At 44.2% G+C, this 16,262-nt stretch overlaps 2 long non-coding RNA genes across 2 annotated transcripts in view; one reads left to right on the top strand and one right to left on the bottom strand.

The window, feature by feature from the left end:
- The window catches only part of LOC114815143, a 55,308-nt gene extending 42,283 nt beyond the window's left edge, over positions 1-13,025 (bottom strand). Inside the window, exon 1 of the long non-coding RNA XR_003762918.2 lies at positions 12,849-13,025. This is a non-coding gene — a long non-coding RNA (uncharacterized LOC114815143). The remainder of the gene's footprint in view (positions 1-12,848) is intronic.
- The window catches only part of LOC120638702, a 303,340-nt gene that overhangs the window by 270,115 nt on the left and 16,963 nt on the right, over positions 1-16,262 (top strand). The gene's annotated exons all lie outside the window — the stretch shown is intronic.

Genomic DNA, 16,262 nt, shown 5'->3' with positions numbered 1-16,262 from the left:
AATGCTTATGTTTGGCTTCCAGAAGAAAGGCATTGTCATCCTAGTTGTGGCATCTCCCAAAACAGGTTTTCTGGATAACCTAATATTATCTTTCCACATTATAAACTTATTATTATTTCATGAGTAGGATTATTATTTTAATTGTAATTTATTGCTGCTTAATGCCCAGAGGTCACTGGGCATCTTAACTGAAATAAATAAAAGCAACTTGCAGTTTTAGAAGGCAGTATGTTTATTCAAAAGTCCCAGGAGCCTCTCAAATAAAACATCATAAAGGCCTCAAACAACAAACTAAAAATGAAATTTTTTTTAATCTGCTCTAAATCGCCTTAGAAGGCGAAAATCATTTTCTGTCAGCTGAAATTTGGCATCAAAATTCTCAGCCCAAAAAGATGGGACCACATTTTTCACCCTAGTGTAGTTGTCCATTTTATATACAAACATTTTTTTAAGGGTTTATGATTTGTCATGCTGTTTTTGTGGGGTTTTATTATATTTTTTAAGCAACTTACTACTTAGCAGGCACTGTACTAAAGCCCTGGGTTATTCCGATTGGACACAGTCCCTGTCTCACATTAGACCATAATCCTCATCCCCATTTTATAGATGAGGTAACTGAGGCACAGAGCACACAGCAGGTTAGTGGCAGAAGTGGAATTATAACCCAGGCCCTTTGACTCCCAGCCCCATGCTCTTTCCATTAGTCCATGCTGTTTCCGATACAGTTTCTGTACATTTTGCATTTGTGTGCAGAAAGGTACATTTTGTGAGCAGTTTGAGTGGACACATGGTAAGGAACATTTTAGGTGGTCTTACATTTTGGGTGGATGCCTCTAAGGTGCATAATCACTGGGTTGGGACTGAAAAATTCATGACTTAAAATTAATCATTGTCATATCTGCTAATCACTTGATACATTCCAAGGACTGTTCTAAGTACTGGGACAAATTCAAGAAAATTATTTTGGACACAGTCCCTGTAAGCCACAGAGGGCTCATAGTCTAAGTAGGAGGGAGAACAAGCATTTGATCCTCATTCTACAGATAAGGAACTGAGTCACAGAGAAGTTAAATGACTTGCCCTGGGTCACAGCATAGGCAAGTGGCAGAGCCATAATTAGGATTCAGTGTTCTGACTCCCAGGCTAGTGCCTTTCCACTAGGCCGTGCTGCTTCTACAGTCTCGAACCTACCCTCCACCTAACATACTCCAGCAAGACAACTTTGGTTTCCTTCTCATCTCATTAGTCCTGCTATTTCAAAGTGCCAAGAACCAAACCACCGAATTTTACAACATAATTTCTGTCTCTGAGAGGCAGAAACTTTTAAAGGAAATCTCAAGACAGTTTTATCACTTTTCTAAAAGTGAGTTTCCAGGATAGAGAATGAGAATAAAATCCCTGTGTTCAAACTGTTCACAACCGTGTTCATTCATTTATTTATGTATTTATTTAATGGCTTTTGTTATTAGTAATAATAATATTAGCTGTGGTATTTGTTAAGTGCTTACTATGTGCCAAGCACTGTACTAAGCACTGGGGTCCCTGTCCCACATGGGGCTCACAGTCTCAATCCCCATTTTACAGATGAGGTCACTGAGGCACCGAGAAGTTAAGTGACTTGCCCAGGGTCACACAGCAGACAACAGGGGGCAGAGCCAGGATTGGAGCCTATGACCTTTTGACTCCTAGGCCTGAGGTTTATCCTCTATGCCACTGTTAAGAGCTTTCTATAGGCCAGGCACTGTACTAAATGCTGGGGTAAATAAAAGCTAATCAGGTTGGACAGTCTTAATCCCCATTTTTACAGATAAGGTAACGGAGGCACAGAGAAGTTAAGTGGTTTACCCAAGGTCATACAGCAGACAAGTGGGGAGCCAGGATTAGAATCCAGATCCTTCTGACTCTCAGGCCCGTGGTCTATCCACTAGGCCATGCTGCTAGTCATGTGATGGGCATGTCTTCGGAGCTGTTCTTGTTGGTAAACTGCCCTATTGCGTGGTGGTGGAAATGTGTTGGCAGTGGGAGCATACAAGTTGGAACATCCTAGCCCCTCCTGTCTATAAATGGTGTCACACAATCTGAGGACTGAGGAGAAATGATCAGCCATATCAGGGGAAATCTTATCTATTCCCTTCACTGGAAAAATCTAACTCCAGGAGAGTGAAAATTTATGGTAACTCCCTCTGGTGAAGTTAAGGAAGGGCCTTAGTAGGTTTTGGAGAGGGTCGCCAGCAGTGAGCTAATAACCCAGTAGGAAAGTTTCCTGCCCTCAGACATAGAAAAGTGAGGCGAGAGAATGGGGCTTCCAGAGACTATTTGGCGAGAAAGCAGGTGTGCACCAAGGAAATTAAAAGTCAGGAATTCCACACCAGATTTTAAGGTGTGGAATGATTTGGAAAACGGTGCTTGAGCATAAAAAAATATGCTTTTGAAAAGGTCTTTGATTCTTTCTTTCTGCCTGCCCAATAAACTAGACAGGCTACAAAGACTCCCAAAAGTTGTTGGAGTAATTTTCATTAGAGAATCATCTCACATGTTTTACTTACCTCCATCTTCTTTCTGCCTTTACTTTCCCCTGCCTCTTCTCTCCCCACTTGTCTTTTCTCTCTTACCCTCTCTCTCCCCCTCAACCCCCATCTCTCTCTCTCTCGCTTTCTTTTAAGGCCAGTCAAGCTACATACCGCAACTCCTCCTGCCTCAGCCCTAAAATAAATTAAATAAGATCTATTTTCTCTTTGTATTACCTTTCACTTGGGTTTCCTTGGGAATTGTGTTCTTAATCTGGAGAGGAAGGGAGTGATAGAAATGGGTAAGCTTAGAACTGGAAGAGGCAAAGTTTGTTTTTGGTCTGGTATTGACTTGGTTGGGGGTAACTAGGCAAAGATCAATGAATATGCCAACTACAAGGAGTGTGAGAATAGACTTAGCCAATAGAATCAATTCAATAAATCAGTCTTACAAAAGATGAATACATGAGTGCTGAGGTGGCTGATGGGATGAAAGGGAAAGTATTCATCAAGGTGAGTATGTGATTAGGACAGACACTGAAAAATCTACTCTAAATAGATGCAGACCAGATTTCTTCTCCCACTTCTCCTACTCTTTTCCCACTCCCTTCTGCATCACCCTTGCACTTGGATTTGATCCCTCTATTCACCCCACCCTCAGACCTACAGCATTTATGTACATATCCATAATTTATTTATTTAGATTAATGTCTGTCTTGCCCTCTAGACTGTAAGCTCTCTGAGGGAAGGGAATGTGTCTCCACTAGGCAGCATGGCCTACTGGAGAGAGCACTGGCCTGAGAATCAGAAGGATCTGGGTTTTAATCCTGGCTCTGCCAGTTGCTTGCTGTGTGACCTTCGGCAGATCCCTCAATTTCTCTGTGCCTTAGCTCCCCTGTTCTCCCTTCTGCTTAGACTGTGAGTCATTCCCACGTGGGGCAGGGACTGCATCCGACACAATTAACTTGTACCTGCCCCAGTGCTTAGATCAGTGTTTGATACATAGTAAGCACTTAACAAATACCATAAAAATCTCTGTTAAATTGTATTCTCCCAACTGCTTAGTACAGTGCTCTGCACACAGTAAGCACTCAATAATTGTGATTAACTAATGGAGAACAAATTGAATATGGTTGATAAATAAGACAAAGAGAAAGAAGAGTCAGAGGTGACACCAAGATGAGGTTGGGGACTTGTGGGATAAAATGGCGGTGTTGTCATTGATGACGTGCAAGGGTTAGGTTGGCAAGTTTAATTTGGTAATATTCAGTTTAAGGAATTGGTGATTCGTCTTGGTGGAGATGTCCTAAAGGAAGGAAAACATCTGGCATTGTCGAGCAGGTGAGAAGGGTGGTCTGGAGCTGTTGATTTGGGAGTCATCTACAAAAAGGTGGTAGCTGAACCATGGCAAACTGATGGGTTTCCCAAGAGAGTGAGTGTAGGCCTTCTTTAAAGCATTGAACAACACAAGAAATCCAATCCCCAGGGTACTATGTCATTATTAGAGTGGTCTGGCTTTGCCTCGAAGAGCAAGTAATTCAGAGGTCAAGTAGAAAGTCTGACCTAACTCTCGGCCCCTATAACCCACCCTGACCCCCTGGCCAGTTGGGAGGGTTCCCACTCGCCATTTGTCTCAGTTGCAATTTGTCCTAGGTCTGGTTCAAGTCAGGCCGCAGTGACACACAGGCATAGCAAGCCAAGATAGACGTGGACAGGGTGGAGAGGAAAAGATGGCCCAACAAAATCCAGTGCTCACCTTCTCTCCCCTCATAATTTATTACTGTATAAAATAATAAAACTTGAAAAAGCTTGAACCTGAACTGGAGCTCAGATTGTGACACTATTAATCAAACTCTTGAAGAATCATTTTACATTATGTGACCGAAGCATTGATCCAACCCACTAAAAGTTGGCTTGAAATACAACCTAGATCTTGGATATCAGATCCAGGAGGAATGGCAGGGCTGCTTTTGATTGCTTTGTGTCTTGTTACGATATGTGGTCGTGCAACATAACAGACCATAGAGCAGAACTAATCCCAGCGATTCAGAGAGGAAGACCGCGAGTGACTGACTTGACCTGATTTGCTCAGAGCATTGGCAAAGGGAAAAGAAGAAGAGCTAGCTCTTTTATTGGCTAGTTTTGTCTTCCCTTGGGGGATATGAGAATGAGTATCAACACCTTTTTCAGATGCCAGGAATGGAATTTCCCACTTGGAACTGAAGTATTCTCAAAGTAGTGGTTGTGTTCCAGGCCTGACAAACTTGGGTCCCTAGTGAGTCATTCGGGACATCTCTCTGACTCCAGGAAGCTGGTGAGTGGAGTGAATCAAATCTATTCATCAATCAAGGGTATCTATTGAGTGCTTACTGTGTGCAGAGCACTGTTCTAAGCCCTTGAGAGAGTTTAATTCAAAAGGATTGGTAGACCCCCTACCCTCAAGGAGCTTAAAATCTAGTGGAAGAGTCCCTCTTCTTCCCCTGCCCCACGAGGGTGAGGGATTTGGTCTGATCTAACTGCTTTGAACCTACCCCAGCACTTAGTACAGCACATGGCTCATAGTAAGTACTTAACAAGTATCACAATTATTATCATTAGTTATAGAATATAGAGTTCAAGAATTTTCCAAGCCAATCAACATTCAGCCTGTCCAAGGGGCAACAGCCCTAGGATCAGCAGCCCTGGTGGCAGGGCTCTTTCTTGGAAGTAAAGGCTTCAGGGAAAGACTGAACTGCTATAACTGCTTCTAAGGCAACTATTCCTATTAATCAATCATTTATTGAGCGCTTCTGGGTGCAGAAGACTGAACTAAGTGCTGACTACTAGGACTGGACCACAGGAAGAGAGGAGAAGAAATGCATGACAGGAAACGAAGAAGATGGGAAGATGATCACTACTGACTTTATGATCTGTCAACCGGCAGATTTCTAAACCAGATTTTAAATTTGAATGGTAACTTCCACCTTGAGATCACAAACTGCCCTTGCCTATCGAACATGCCCAGTGTGACTGCCAGGGGAAAAGAGGATGCACCTTCTGCTTTGGGTGAGGGTTGAGAAGGGGAGGGGAGAAAGCAGGGAGGGAAGCAGCATGGCCTAGTGGAAAGAGTACGAGACTGGAAGTCAGAGGACCTGAGTTCTAATCCCATCTCTGCCAGTTGTTTGCTGTGTGACCTTCGGCAAGTCACTCGACTTCTCTGTGCCTCAGTTCTCCAGTGGAAAGAACCCGGGTTTGGGAGTCAGAGGACATGGGTTCTAATCCTGGCTCCGCCACTTGTCCACTGTGTGACCTTGGGCAAGTCACCTAACTTTTCTGTGCCTCAATGACCTCATATGCAAAATGGGGATTAAAAGTGTGAGCCCCACGAGGGACAACCTGATTACCTTGTATCTACCCCAGAGGTCATGGGTTCGAGCCCCAACTTCTCGGTGCCTCAGTTGCCTCATCTGTAAAATGGGAATTAAGACTGTGAGCCCCACGTGGGACAATCTGATTCCCCTGTGTCTACCCCAGCGCTTAGAGCAGTGCTCGGCACATAGTAAGCGCTTAACAAATACCAACATTATTATTATTATTACCCCAGCACTTAGAACACTGCTTGGAGCATAGTAAGCGCTTAACAAATACCATCCTCCTTAGACTGTGAGCCCCATGCGGGATAGGGTCTGTGTCCAACCTAATTAACTTGTGTCTATCCCAGAGCTTAGAACAGTATTTGCCACATAGTAAGCACTTAACCAATACTATTAAAAAAAAAAACAGGGACAAAATTAGAGCCGTGGGTTCTGTGGGACTCTGTCTGGTCTGATTATCTTGTGCCATCCCCAGCACTTAAAACAGTGTTTGACATAAAGTAAGCTCTTAACAGATACCACAGACTAACAGACCTGAGACTAGAGAAAGTGATCTCCGGGTCTGTGCCTGTGATTGTTTTATTTGGTGACTAATGAACCTCTACGTCCATCCAAGGGTTAGGAGGTTGTTACCGTTCAGACCCTAGTAAATAGAGTTTCTAGATGAGTGGCCACAGTGGGGCTTGGAGAGAAGAGAAGATAGTGGGGAAGCAGGAAAGGGAAGAGTGGGGCACAAGGGGAATAGGAGAATTTAAGGGAAAGGAAGAAGCAGGGGGTTAGGAAAGATCATGGAAGGGAAGGGAGAAAAAAAAGAAAGGGGAAAATCAGTCTGAAAAAAGATATTTCTGGGGAAGGAATAAGATAAACTCAAAAAGAGTAAGCAAAAGTGGAAAAAAGAATGGGGGATGGGGAGCAAAGGAGACACAAGTGAAAATAAATAGGCGAAAGACTAAGGAGAGGAAACATTATGGAAGAAAGAATCAGGAGGTGACAGGATAATTTGGAGAGCTTGAATGGGCAGGTGAGAGGAAGAAAGGGAGGAAGTACATTGGAGAAAGTAGTTGATGGGTGAAATGGCATGGATTTTTATAGTGGAGATGTATAGTTTTTTTTTAATTTGAAAATCATTCATTAATCCTCAGGAACCTTTTGATAGCCATATATTGAAAATTCAGTTCAAGAGTCTAGTTTAATGAGTTTCAAACCTCCCCTGCCACCACACCACCACCCCAAAAAGTGCTGACAATTTGGCATCCCCTCTAACCAACTATCATTGCAGTTATATAAGAATCCATGGCCAGTGACCTATGTGGAACCCTTTCATCCGCTAGGTTCTCCAAAACCTTTGCATAGTCCAAGTACATGTAATTATAAACTGGATATCTGACAGTCCACAATTCTCTCCACCTAAAAATCCCTCCTAAAATCACATCTCCTCCAATAAGCCTTCCCAGACTAAGCCCTTTATTTCCTCTATTTGCCTTCCCCTCTGTGTCCATTATGTACCATCTTAAGCACTTTGATACTCATCTCACCCCAGTCCCACAGTGTTTATGTAAGTAGTCTTATCCTCTACTATTTATGTTCTATTTAATCTATTTTAATGTCTGTCTCCTCCTGTCCTCGTGGACAACCTTGTTATATTAGTACTTTTCCAAATGCTTAATACAGTGGTCTTCACAAGGTAAATGCTCAATAAATACCACTGATTGATTGCTTGGATATATTACAACATTTCCAATAGGTAATAAGCTAGTAAATATTCCCACTGAAATATTTCATTTTCTGATATACTGGTGGGGAAAAACATGTACTCCTCCTAACTCCCCCTATCTAATTCTGTACCCTTCGTGACACACTGTTCCCGCTTCCCACAATCTCTATTCTCACCCCTATGTGAGCATTCTTCCAGAAATCCTATTTACCAGAGTCTGAACAGTAATAATAATTAATAATGTTGGTATTTGTACTACGTGCAGAGCACTGTTCTAAGCGCTGGGGTAGATACAGGGGAATGAGGTTGTCCCACGTGAGGCTCACAGTCTTCATCCCCATTTTACAGATGAGGGAACTGAGGCACAGAGAAGTGAAGTGACTTGCCCACAGTCACACAGCTGACAAGGGACAGATCGGGATTCGAACCCATGACCTCTGACTCCCAAGCTTGGGCTTTTTCCACTAAGCCAAGCTGCTTCTCTAGTAATTATGGTCTTTATTAAGCACTTACAATGTGCTGGGCATTGTACTAAATGCTGGGGTGGGTACAAGCAAATCAGGTTGGACAGAGTCCCTGTCCCACGTGGGGCTCACAGTCTCAATCCCCATTTTACCATTGAGGTAACTGAGGACCAGAGAAGTGAAGTGACTTGTCCAAGGTCACGCAGCAGAGACATGAGAGAGCTGGGATTAGAATCCATGACCTCCTGACTCTCAAGCCGGTGTTCTATCCACTACCCATTCTGCCTCTCAGTAGCAACCGAGAACTGAGTAGCAATCTTCCAAGCCTTGGGCTGGACCTTGTTTGCTTGTTCCTATTTTATAGATTTACTTTAGTTTTATTTTGCCTGTAGACTTTGTCTAATGTAGTTAAAAAGCTTAAGTTGAAGTAGCTTACCCTCAAAATTTAAAATGTGACGATAGCTGATTCTCCCGGAAGAAAAGTTTTGCTGTAAACCAGAAGAAAAATATTCCTCCTCTGGAGCTCAGTGAAACTCTAAGTGATTTAAACATTGTCTTTTACATGCTCTAAACATGTTTTACTTCCATTTCTCTCCACTGTGCTGCAGAAGTTTGCAGCTTCACATTCTCAAATTGAGCAATTCTTCACAGGGCCTGTAATGTAGTTGTAGTTGCCTCCATTTTTTAATCTCCTCTCCTTCAAAAATGATGATGATGATAATCAAAACCAAACCGTGATAATTAAGTGTGCAACCTCTAAGAATGCATTATATTCAAGTGGCAAATTAGCACATAAAAACGTGAAGCAAAATGTGGTTGGTTAAAAGCAGAGAATCTGGAAGGAAGTTTATACAGTCATTAAGTCAATTCCCCTGCCTTCAGGCAGGACTAAATCTAGTCCTCAGATGAAAATTAGACATATATTTATTAATAAAGGTCACTACTTCCATGAGAGCCTTACCCTTGCGCAATGAACATTTTCTCAATTTTTAATTTCAGTATTATAATTCTGATCAGTTCTAAATTCTTCAACTGCAGCTAGAATTATTCAGGTATTATCGTAAATCTACCTCCAGCACTTAATACAGTGCTTAGAACACAGCAAGCACTTATCAAGTACCACAGTTAGCGAGAAATGTATCTACCAGGTTCCATACATCAGGCTCATCGCCCTATGGAATACGGAAGTGTGCCTGGTCGGACTGGGCCTTCTGCCTTTTCTTAAGATATTCGGTGCCCTCTGCCCTGATAACATTTCCCTACTGCCTGAAAGGAATGCCCTTTACCAATCTCTCAATTTCTGAGAATAGGGAAAACACCTCTCCTACCTGTATTTTATTTTAATATGTCTCCCCCACTAGACTGCAAACTCCTCAAGAGCAGGAACCGTATCTACCAACCTTACAGTACATCCTACCTCTGGCCCGGAATGCTCTCCCTCCTCAAATCCGCCTAACTACCATACTTCCCCCCGCAAAGCCCTACTAAAAGCTCACCTCCTCCAGGAGGCCTTCCTGGACTATGGTCCCCCTTTCCTCTGCTCCCCCTTCCCTCCCCATCACCCCCACTTCCTCCCTCTGCTCTACCCTCCTCCCCACCCCACAGCACTTGTGTGTATATTTATAATTTTATGTATTTCATTAATGATGTGCACATATCTATAATTCTATTTATTTATACTGATGCTATTGATGCCTGTTCACTTGTTTTGATGTCTGTCTCCCTCCTTCTGACTATGAGCCTGTTGTGGACAGGGATTGTCTCTATTTGTTGCTGAACTGTATCTTCCAAGCGCTTAGTACAGTAGTACTCTGGACACTGTAAGCGCTCAATAAATATTATTGATTGATTGAGGTTAAGGAGCAGCCTTAAGCCGTGAGTTACGATCTATTCCGAGACACATCAGGGTAAACCCAGTACGCTGGCTATTTAATGTTTATGTTATTTTAAGGGGAGGCAGGGGAATAGAACATATATTTTTAAGTCCCATCCATGCACTGCACCAAAGACCACTCAATCAATCCATCAATCAGTAGTATTTATTGAATGCCTACCTTGTGCAGAGCACTGTATTAGGAGCTTGGGAGAATAAAGTGGAATTAGTAGATGCCAATGTGTGGCCTCAAACAGCTTTCAATCTGGTTTGTGCACTTAACTCGATATGCCCTTCTCGACATCCTAGTGCATGCAGGACTATCTGTTCACCAAGCCCATGCCCTAGGAAATAGTCACCCTTTCTCTTAGGCGGGGTTTGAATTGCACTGTGCTGACATTAATTTGTGTAGTTTCAAATCAACAATTTAATGGCTTAATGGAGTGGGTGTTCCAAGTGCAGGGCAACTTGCATGTCAAATTCAAAAGAAATTGAATTGTCTTCTTGTTTGAACAAAACAATGCATGATTAAGTCAGGAAACATCAACTTTTTCGTGTTTTCTTAGCCAGGGAAAAGTTGAAAACTAAATTTTGCTCAACCTTTGAAAAGCAAAAAGGTAACTTTTGCAACCAAGAATAGATCATTTCAGTGCAGAAATGGAAATTTTCCAGAGGTTCTAAATACCTGTATATGAAACTAGGGAGTTAAGGTGAAAAACAGTATACGGCCCTAACTGTTGTAAATGCCATTATGATTCTGATCATGTCCATCATACCCTGCTGACACCTCTGCACTGGAACATAGGAACTTTCTCAGCCATACAATAGACTTTCCACTTTCAGCTGAAAATGTGGTTCCCTGAAATTCATCTATATTTCAGATAGGGTGGGGTTTCCTAGAATCACTGCTCTCTCTGTTGATCTCAACACACTTTATGTTTGAAAAAAAAAATCAAGTTTATTTCCTAGTGCAGAGGAATAGCTTGCTTATGTCAGCTTTATGGAACCAAAGTAAAGCAGAAGACTCCTAGGGAGTTTGGGCATCTGATCTGAATCTCAGGGCTGAAAAGTGAAGTTTTGTCTAGAATGATCTGTAGGCCCTCTCTTTCAACTAAATTCCTGGATACTGGAAGCAGCAGACAAGAGACTAAATTTAGCCCAATCTGATGCAGTGGCCCCTGGAAGCATCTACAGGAGCAAAAACAGAGGCCCCTGCATCGGTGGTTCTAGCAATCATAGCTGAAATAACATAGCAGTCTTGAATGCCCCAGCATCATTTTCCCTAAGAGCCTTGATTGGAAAAATTGGAACCATGGCCACAAAAGAACACAAGAATTGCCATTCCTGGGTTAGACCAATTGGTCTGTTCAAACTAGTATTCTGTCTATTAAAAACAACTGGATGCACGGGGTGGGGAGGGGCATGTGGGAAGCAGTGTGGCTTAGTAGAAAGACCACAGACCTAGGAGTCAGAGGACTTGGGTTCTAATCCCCGCTCTGCCACTTGCCTGCTGTGTGACCTTGGGCAAGTAACTTAACTTCTCTGCGCCTCAGTTTCTTCAACTGTAAAATGGGGATTCAATACCTTTTCTCTCTCCTACTTAGAATGTGAGCCCCATGTGGGACAGGGGCTGTGTCTGACCTGATCAATTTGTATCTACCCTGATGCTTAGAATAGTGTTTGACACAGCAAGCATTTAACAAATACAATTTAAAAAAAAAAGTTTCTATTGATCTTCTAGACACCCATTTGTCCAGAGGTCTAGGAGATCAACATCCATTTTCAAGGAGTGTTATGCCATCCAACATCCTTAATTGTTCTCATTTACATCCCTACCTTAACCTCTAATAACATTACAAGCTACTCAAATGCAATCTACTCAAGCATCTCTGGAACCTACTGATATTTTTCCTACCTACACTGTTTCTGGAGATACCAACTCAATATGCTTACCATATTCTGTGTGATAAAGTGTTTCTTTTTCTCAACCAGGCACATGAAACTGATTCAAATCCCCTTGCCCAGCCTTGCAAATAAAGGTTTTAAAGGGTTTCAATAACTTCAGTCTCTCCAAATAGTTGCATTTGAAGATACAACTAATCTACCCATTGTGATTCAATCTAGTCTCCCCACTGACCTCTTGCTCAACCTCTCCCTCCTGCCTGGACCTCCCTCCCCCTCCACATCCTACAGATCACTACCCTCCCCATCTTCAAAGCCCTACTTAAATAACGTCTTTTCCAAGGAACCTTCCCTGACTCATCCCTCATCTCCACCCCCTCTCCCCAAAGCCCTTTTAAAGATATCTTTATAATCTGTTGTATCTCTTACCTGACATAGAGCTTCTAGTGCCTGTCTCCCTGGCTGGATTGTTAGCTCCTCGAGGGTAGGGATTGTGTCTACTAACTCTGTTTGTTCTCTCCCAAGAGCTTAGTTCAGTGGTCTGCAGAGTAAACATTCAATAAATGCTAGTGATTGATAGATTGAAGATAAAAATGAAATCATGTCTTTTTCATTTGCTTCAACTACATGGTTAGTCCCCTTGGGTCAGTAGACAAGTGACTATTTCCAGACCTCCATCAGAATCCATTTGTGGTGGGGCAGACTCTTGTGATGCTTTCCACAGGGCGGTCGGTTCTGAAGGTTCTCACGTAAGGGGGCTCGCTGTCCAGGAAAGGGATGCAACATCCCCAGTCTACTGGATTTCCCCCTTCTGTCACGGCCACCGTCCTTTTCCATCCTGTCAGTGCCATCCTCGGTCACTGGTGTGCTTGGTCCAGCCTGGCAAAGTGCTCAGCCTGGCAGAACGCTCAGCCTGGAAAAACGCTCAGCCTGGCAGAACCAGAACGCTCACCCTGGCAGAACGCTCAGCCTAACCCACAGGGCCGCCTGGGTTTCCCCCTCCGCCAGTCATCACGAGTGTCTTTGTTATCTCACCTGTCGATGCACGGCCCCTGCTTGATGTCTCAGTTCCGGAACAGAGACGCTCCAGCTGCTATCTGGGAAGGCTCTGGCCCCAAAAATATTTAGTTAGCAGCCATTCAGTTAAGTGGAATTGACTTTTTATCGGCTTTCCTCTGTACGGCTGCCACCAGCGAAGACTGTTTCCTCCTTCCCTCTTCTCTGCCTGTCAGTTCGCCCCACATTCCTATCGGCAGACTTTAGCTCTGATCAATACTAACCGCTGTGTAACAGCTCACGCACGGCTGCTTCAGTTTGCATCGATCAGACCCTTCTTCCAACAGGTAGCGAACTATTTGAGGCAATGATTTGAGATAAACACCTACTTTTACTTCGGGCTAATTCATTATAGGCGGATTTCAAGAAGGCCCTCCACCCTGCCTTTGAGATCAACTCCTCTTAAGCTAGAGATCTTCAAGATCTTTCTTCATCTTGCCCTCGTACGAAGGGGTTGCTTATAAACATGCTATCATTTAAACTTCATCTCAAGACCCGCTGAAATGCCACCTCAGAAAACACACCATCCTCCTTTTATTTTAATTAGAGGTATTGTTACACCCTCCTCAAATCTGACAGACAATTCCTCTTCCCCAGTTCAAAGTCTTATTGAAGGCCATCTCCTCCAAGAGGCCTTCCCTGACTAAACTCTCTTTTCCTCTTCTCCCACCCCCTTGTGCGTCGCCCTGACTTGCTCCCTTTATTCATTCCCCCACCCAGCCCCACCGCTTTTATGTACATATCTGTAATTTATTTGTTTATTTTGGTGTCTGTCTCCCCCTCTAGACTGTGAGCTCTCATGGACACAGAACATATCTGTTTCTTGTTATATTTTACTCTCCCAAACACTTAGTCCAGTGCTTGGCACACAGTATGTGCTCAATAGATACAATTGATGAAGGAGGAATTCATCAATGGTACCTACTAAGCACTTACTATTTGCAGAGCACTGTACTCAGGCCTTGGGAGAGCGCAGTGCCATAGAGTTGGTAGATACAGTCCCTTCCTTCAAAGAATTTACAATCTAATGGGGAAGGCAGTCATTAAAATAAATTACAGATAGGGGATGCAGCAAAATGTGAGGATATGTTCACAAATGCTGTGTGACTGGGGTGGAGTGAGTATCAACGTATTTAAAGAGTACAGACCCAAGCGTACAGGTGACACAGGAGGGAGGGCAAATAGAGTGGGGAAATGAAAGGCAAGTCAGGGAAGGCTTCCTGGAGAAGACATGATTTTAGTAGAGATTTGAAAATGAGAAGAGTGGTGTTCTGTTGGATATGAAGTGGGAGGGAGTTCCAGGCAGTGAGAAAGATGAGATCTCTAGGTACAGTGAGTAGGTTGGCATTAGAGGATTGAAGTGCCTGTGCTGGGTTGTAGTGGGAGATGAATGACGTTAGGAAGAAGGGGGGTGACCTGCTTTCTGCAAAAGAGTGAAGGCTCAGGCAGGGTGAGGCCAGTAGGCCCTTTCAAGCATCCCCTAAGCAAGCCTGACAATAGGCTTCCCCAAACCCTGCTTTCCCCCACCCCCATGATGCCGATCAGGGACTAGAGCCCAAGACAGGCTCAACCAAGGCTGTAGGGCTAGATGAGACTGGGGCAAAGTCAAAACTCTTAGGGTATGGGCAGGTTCTGTCTCCTCCACCTCCTGCTGCCTGCCCACTGAGGGTTAAATCAATATTTAAATGTTATCCTCTGTTTTGGCTTTATCTCCCCCGAGCTAAACAAAAAAGCCAAACAGAAAAGTAAATGAAAATCTGTATTTGAGTCTCCTGTTGAGGCCTTGCTCCAGGAGAATGGAGGGGGATGGGGGATGGTGGGGGAGGTGTCTGTGTGTCTATGGGTACATGCACGTATGCGTGGGCACACTTCTGAGCCACCAAAGCTTCCAAACAACCCATTAAAAGGGCCACATGCCCTCCTGCTGGTTGACCTGGCCAGGTAAACTTGCAAAAATATGGGGTTCAAGCAGACTGGACCCAGACATTTTTGGTAACAGACCCAGGCCGGACTAAAGTCAGCCCCTACGACCTGGCCGGTGCACGGATCTACCTTGAACTCTGTCTGGCTCAGTCAGTGCTCTTTGCTCCTGTCCTGCTTTTTGCTGCCAAGATCTCCCCAGGGCTAAAGTTGCAAAACGTGTCATGTTCTCTGTAATACACTTGTGGTGGTGGCTGCTTCCCTCTCTGGGTTGGAGAAGGCTCCAAACTACGTTGAGTAGACCCTGGCACCCACCCACAATGATAGCCGTGGCCTTGACTCTGTTTTATTTGTAAGTCTGGCTGGGAGGGGGCGGTGGAGACACTCATGGTGACAGGCCTGCTGCTGCTGTTTCTGCTGTCACTGTCACCCCCTCTAAGCAACCACAGAGAGAGAGGCAGGAGGGGAAGGGTGCACCTGGTGTCAGAGACGCAGCAGCCTAGGCACTTGCCACTGCGGGAGTGATTCTCTTTTGAGAGCGAGAAAAAGTGTAAAAGTGCTTGAACCAGGGATTATGGAATAGGATGGGGAGAGAAATCACTTTCCCCTCCAAGTGACCAGGACTCTGATCAACTTGGGTATCTGGACAGGGGGAGGCAGAGTGGGACCCAAAGGAACTGAAGTTGGAAGAGGAAAGAGAGAGTGGGGGTGAGTGGCAAGGGAAAGAAAGGCGACTGAGAAGGGGGAACAGGGAGAAGGGGAAAGGAAAAGAAGAGAAAAGAGAAGGAAAGAGAAAACTGCAGGATGGGAAGAGGGCAAGATTAAGGGTGGAGGGGGATTTGTGCCTCCTCTTCTACTATGGCCACCTGCCATCCTGCACAACCATTGAAGCCAGGTGGCAAGTGGCAGGTGGAGGATGGCAGACGTGATGGGCAACAACCCCGGGCAAGCAATCGCATCCAGTTGGCCGTGCCCAAAACTGCTCCTCGATGTCTGTGATGAGATTTTCTTGACTCTTCCTTTCTTCAGCAGACAGAACCTAGAAAACTTCAGCATTGGCAGCAGCAGTCACTGCCATCATCAAGGGGTCCTGCCTGCCCCACACTGGAGTCTAAAATGGGACCCTTAGGGGATCTTGCCTGAAGCTTGTTGGTTTGTGGAGCAGAACTACAGAATCCTTCCCACCCTTTTCAAAACAGCTGACCTTCCAACCTCCAAAGCTGCCAAAGATTGGCAGCTTGGATGAGAACAAAACGCCTAGTGAGTTGCCACCTTGGGTTAGAGTCTATACAGAACTTTCAACTCCACCCCCTTCCTTTGAGGAGCTGATATTCTAAAGAGTTAATTGTTCAAAAAGATATTTAGCAAATGCTTCTGAACCCACTGTTCTTGTAATCCCACAGCGTAAGTAAACAAGTGTATGCTGCCTGGGCATAGAAGATACTGTGCTTTCTTCAGGACATCCTCTTTATA

The sequence above is a fragment of the Ornithorhynchus anatinus genome, chromosome 11 (assembly GCF_004115215.2).
Source record: "Ornithorhynchus anatinus isolate Pmale09 chromosome 11, mOrnAna1.pri.v4, whole genome shotgun sequence".
Lineage (NCBI taxonomy): Eukaryota > Metazoa > Chordata > Mammalia > Monotremata > Ornithorhynchidae > Ornithorhynchus > Ornithorhynchus anatinus.
This window is presented reverse-complemented; position numbering and strand designations above follow the sequence as displayed.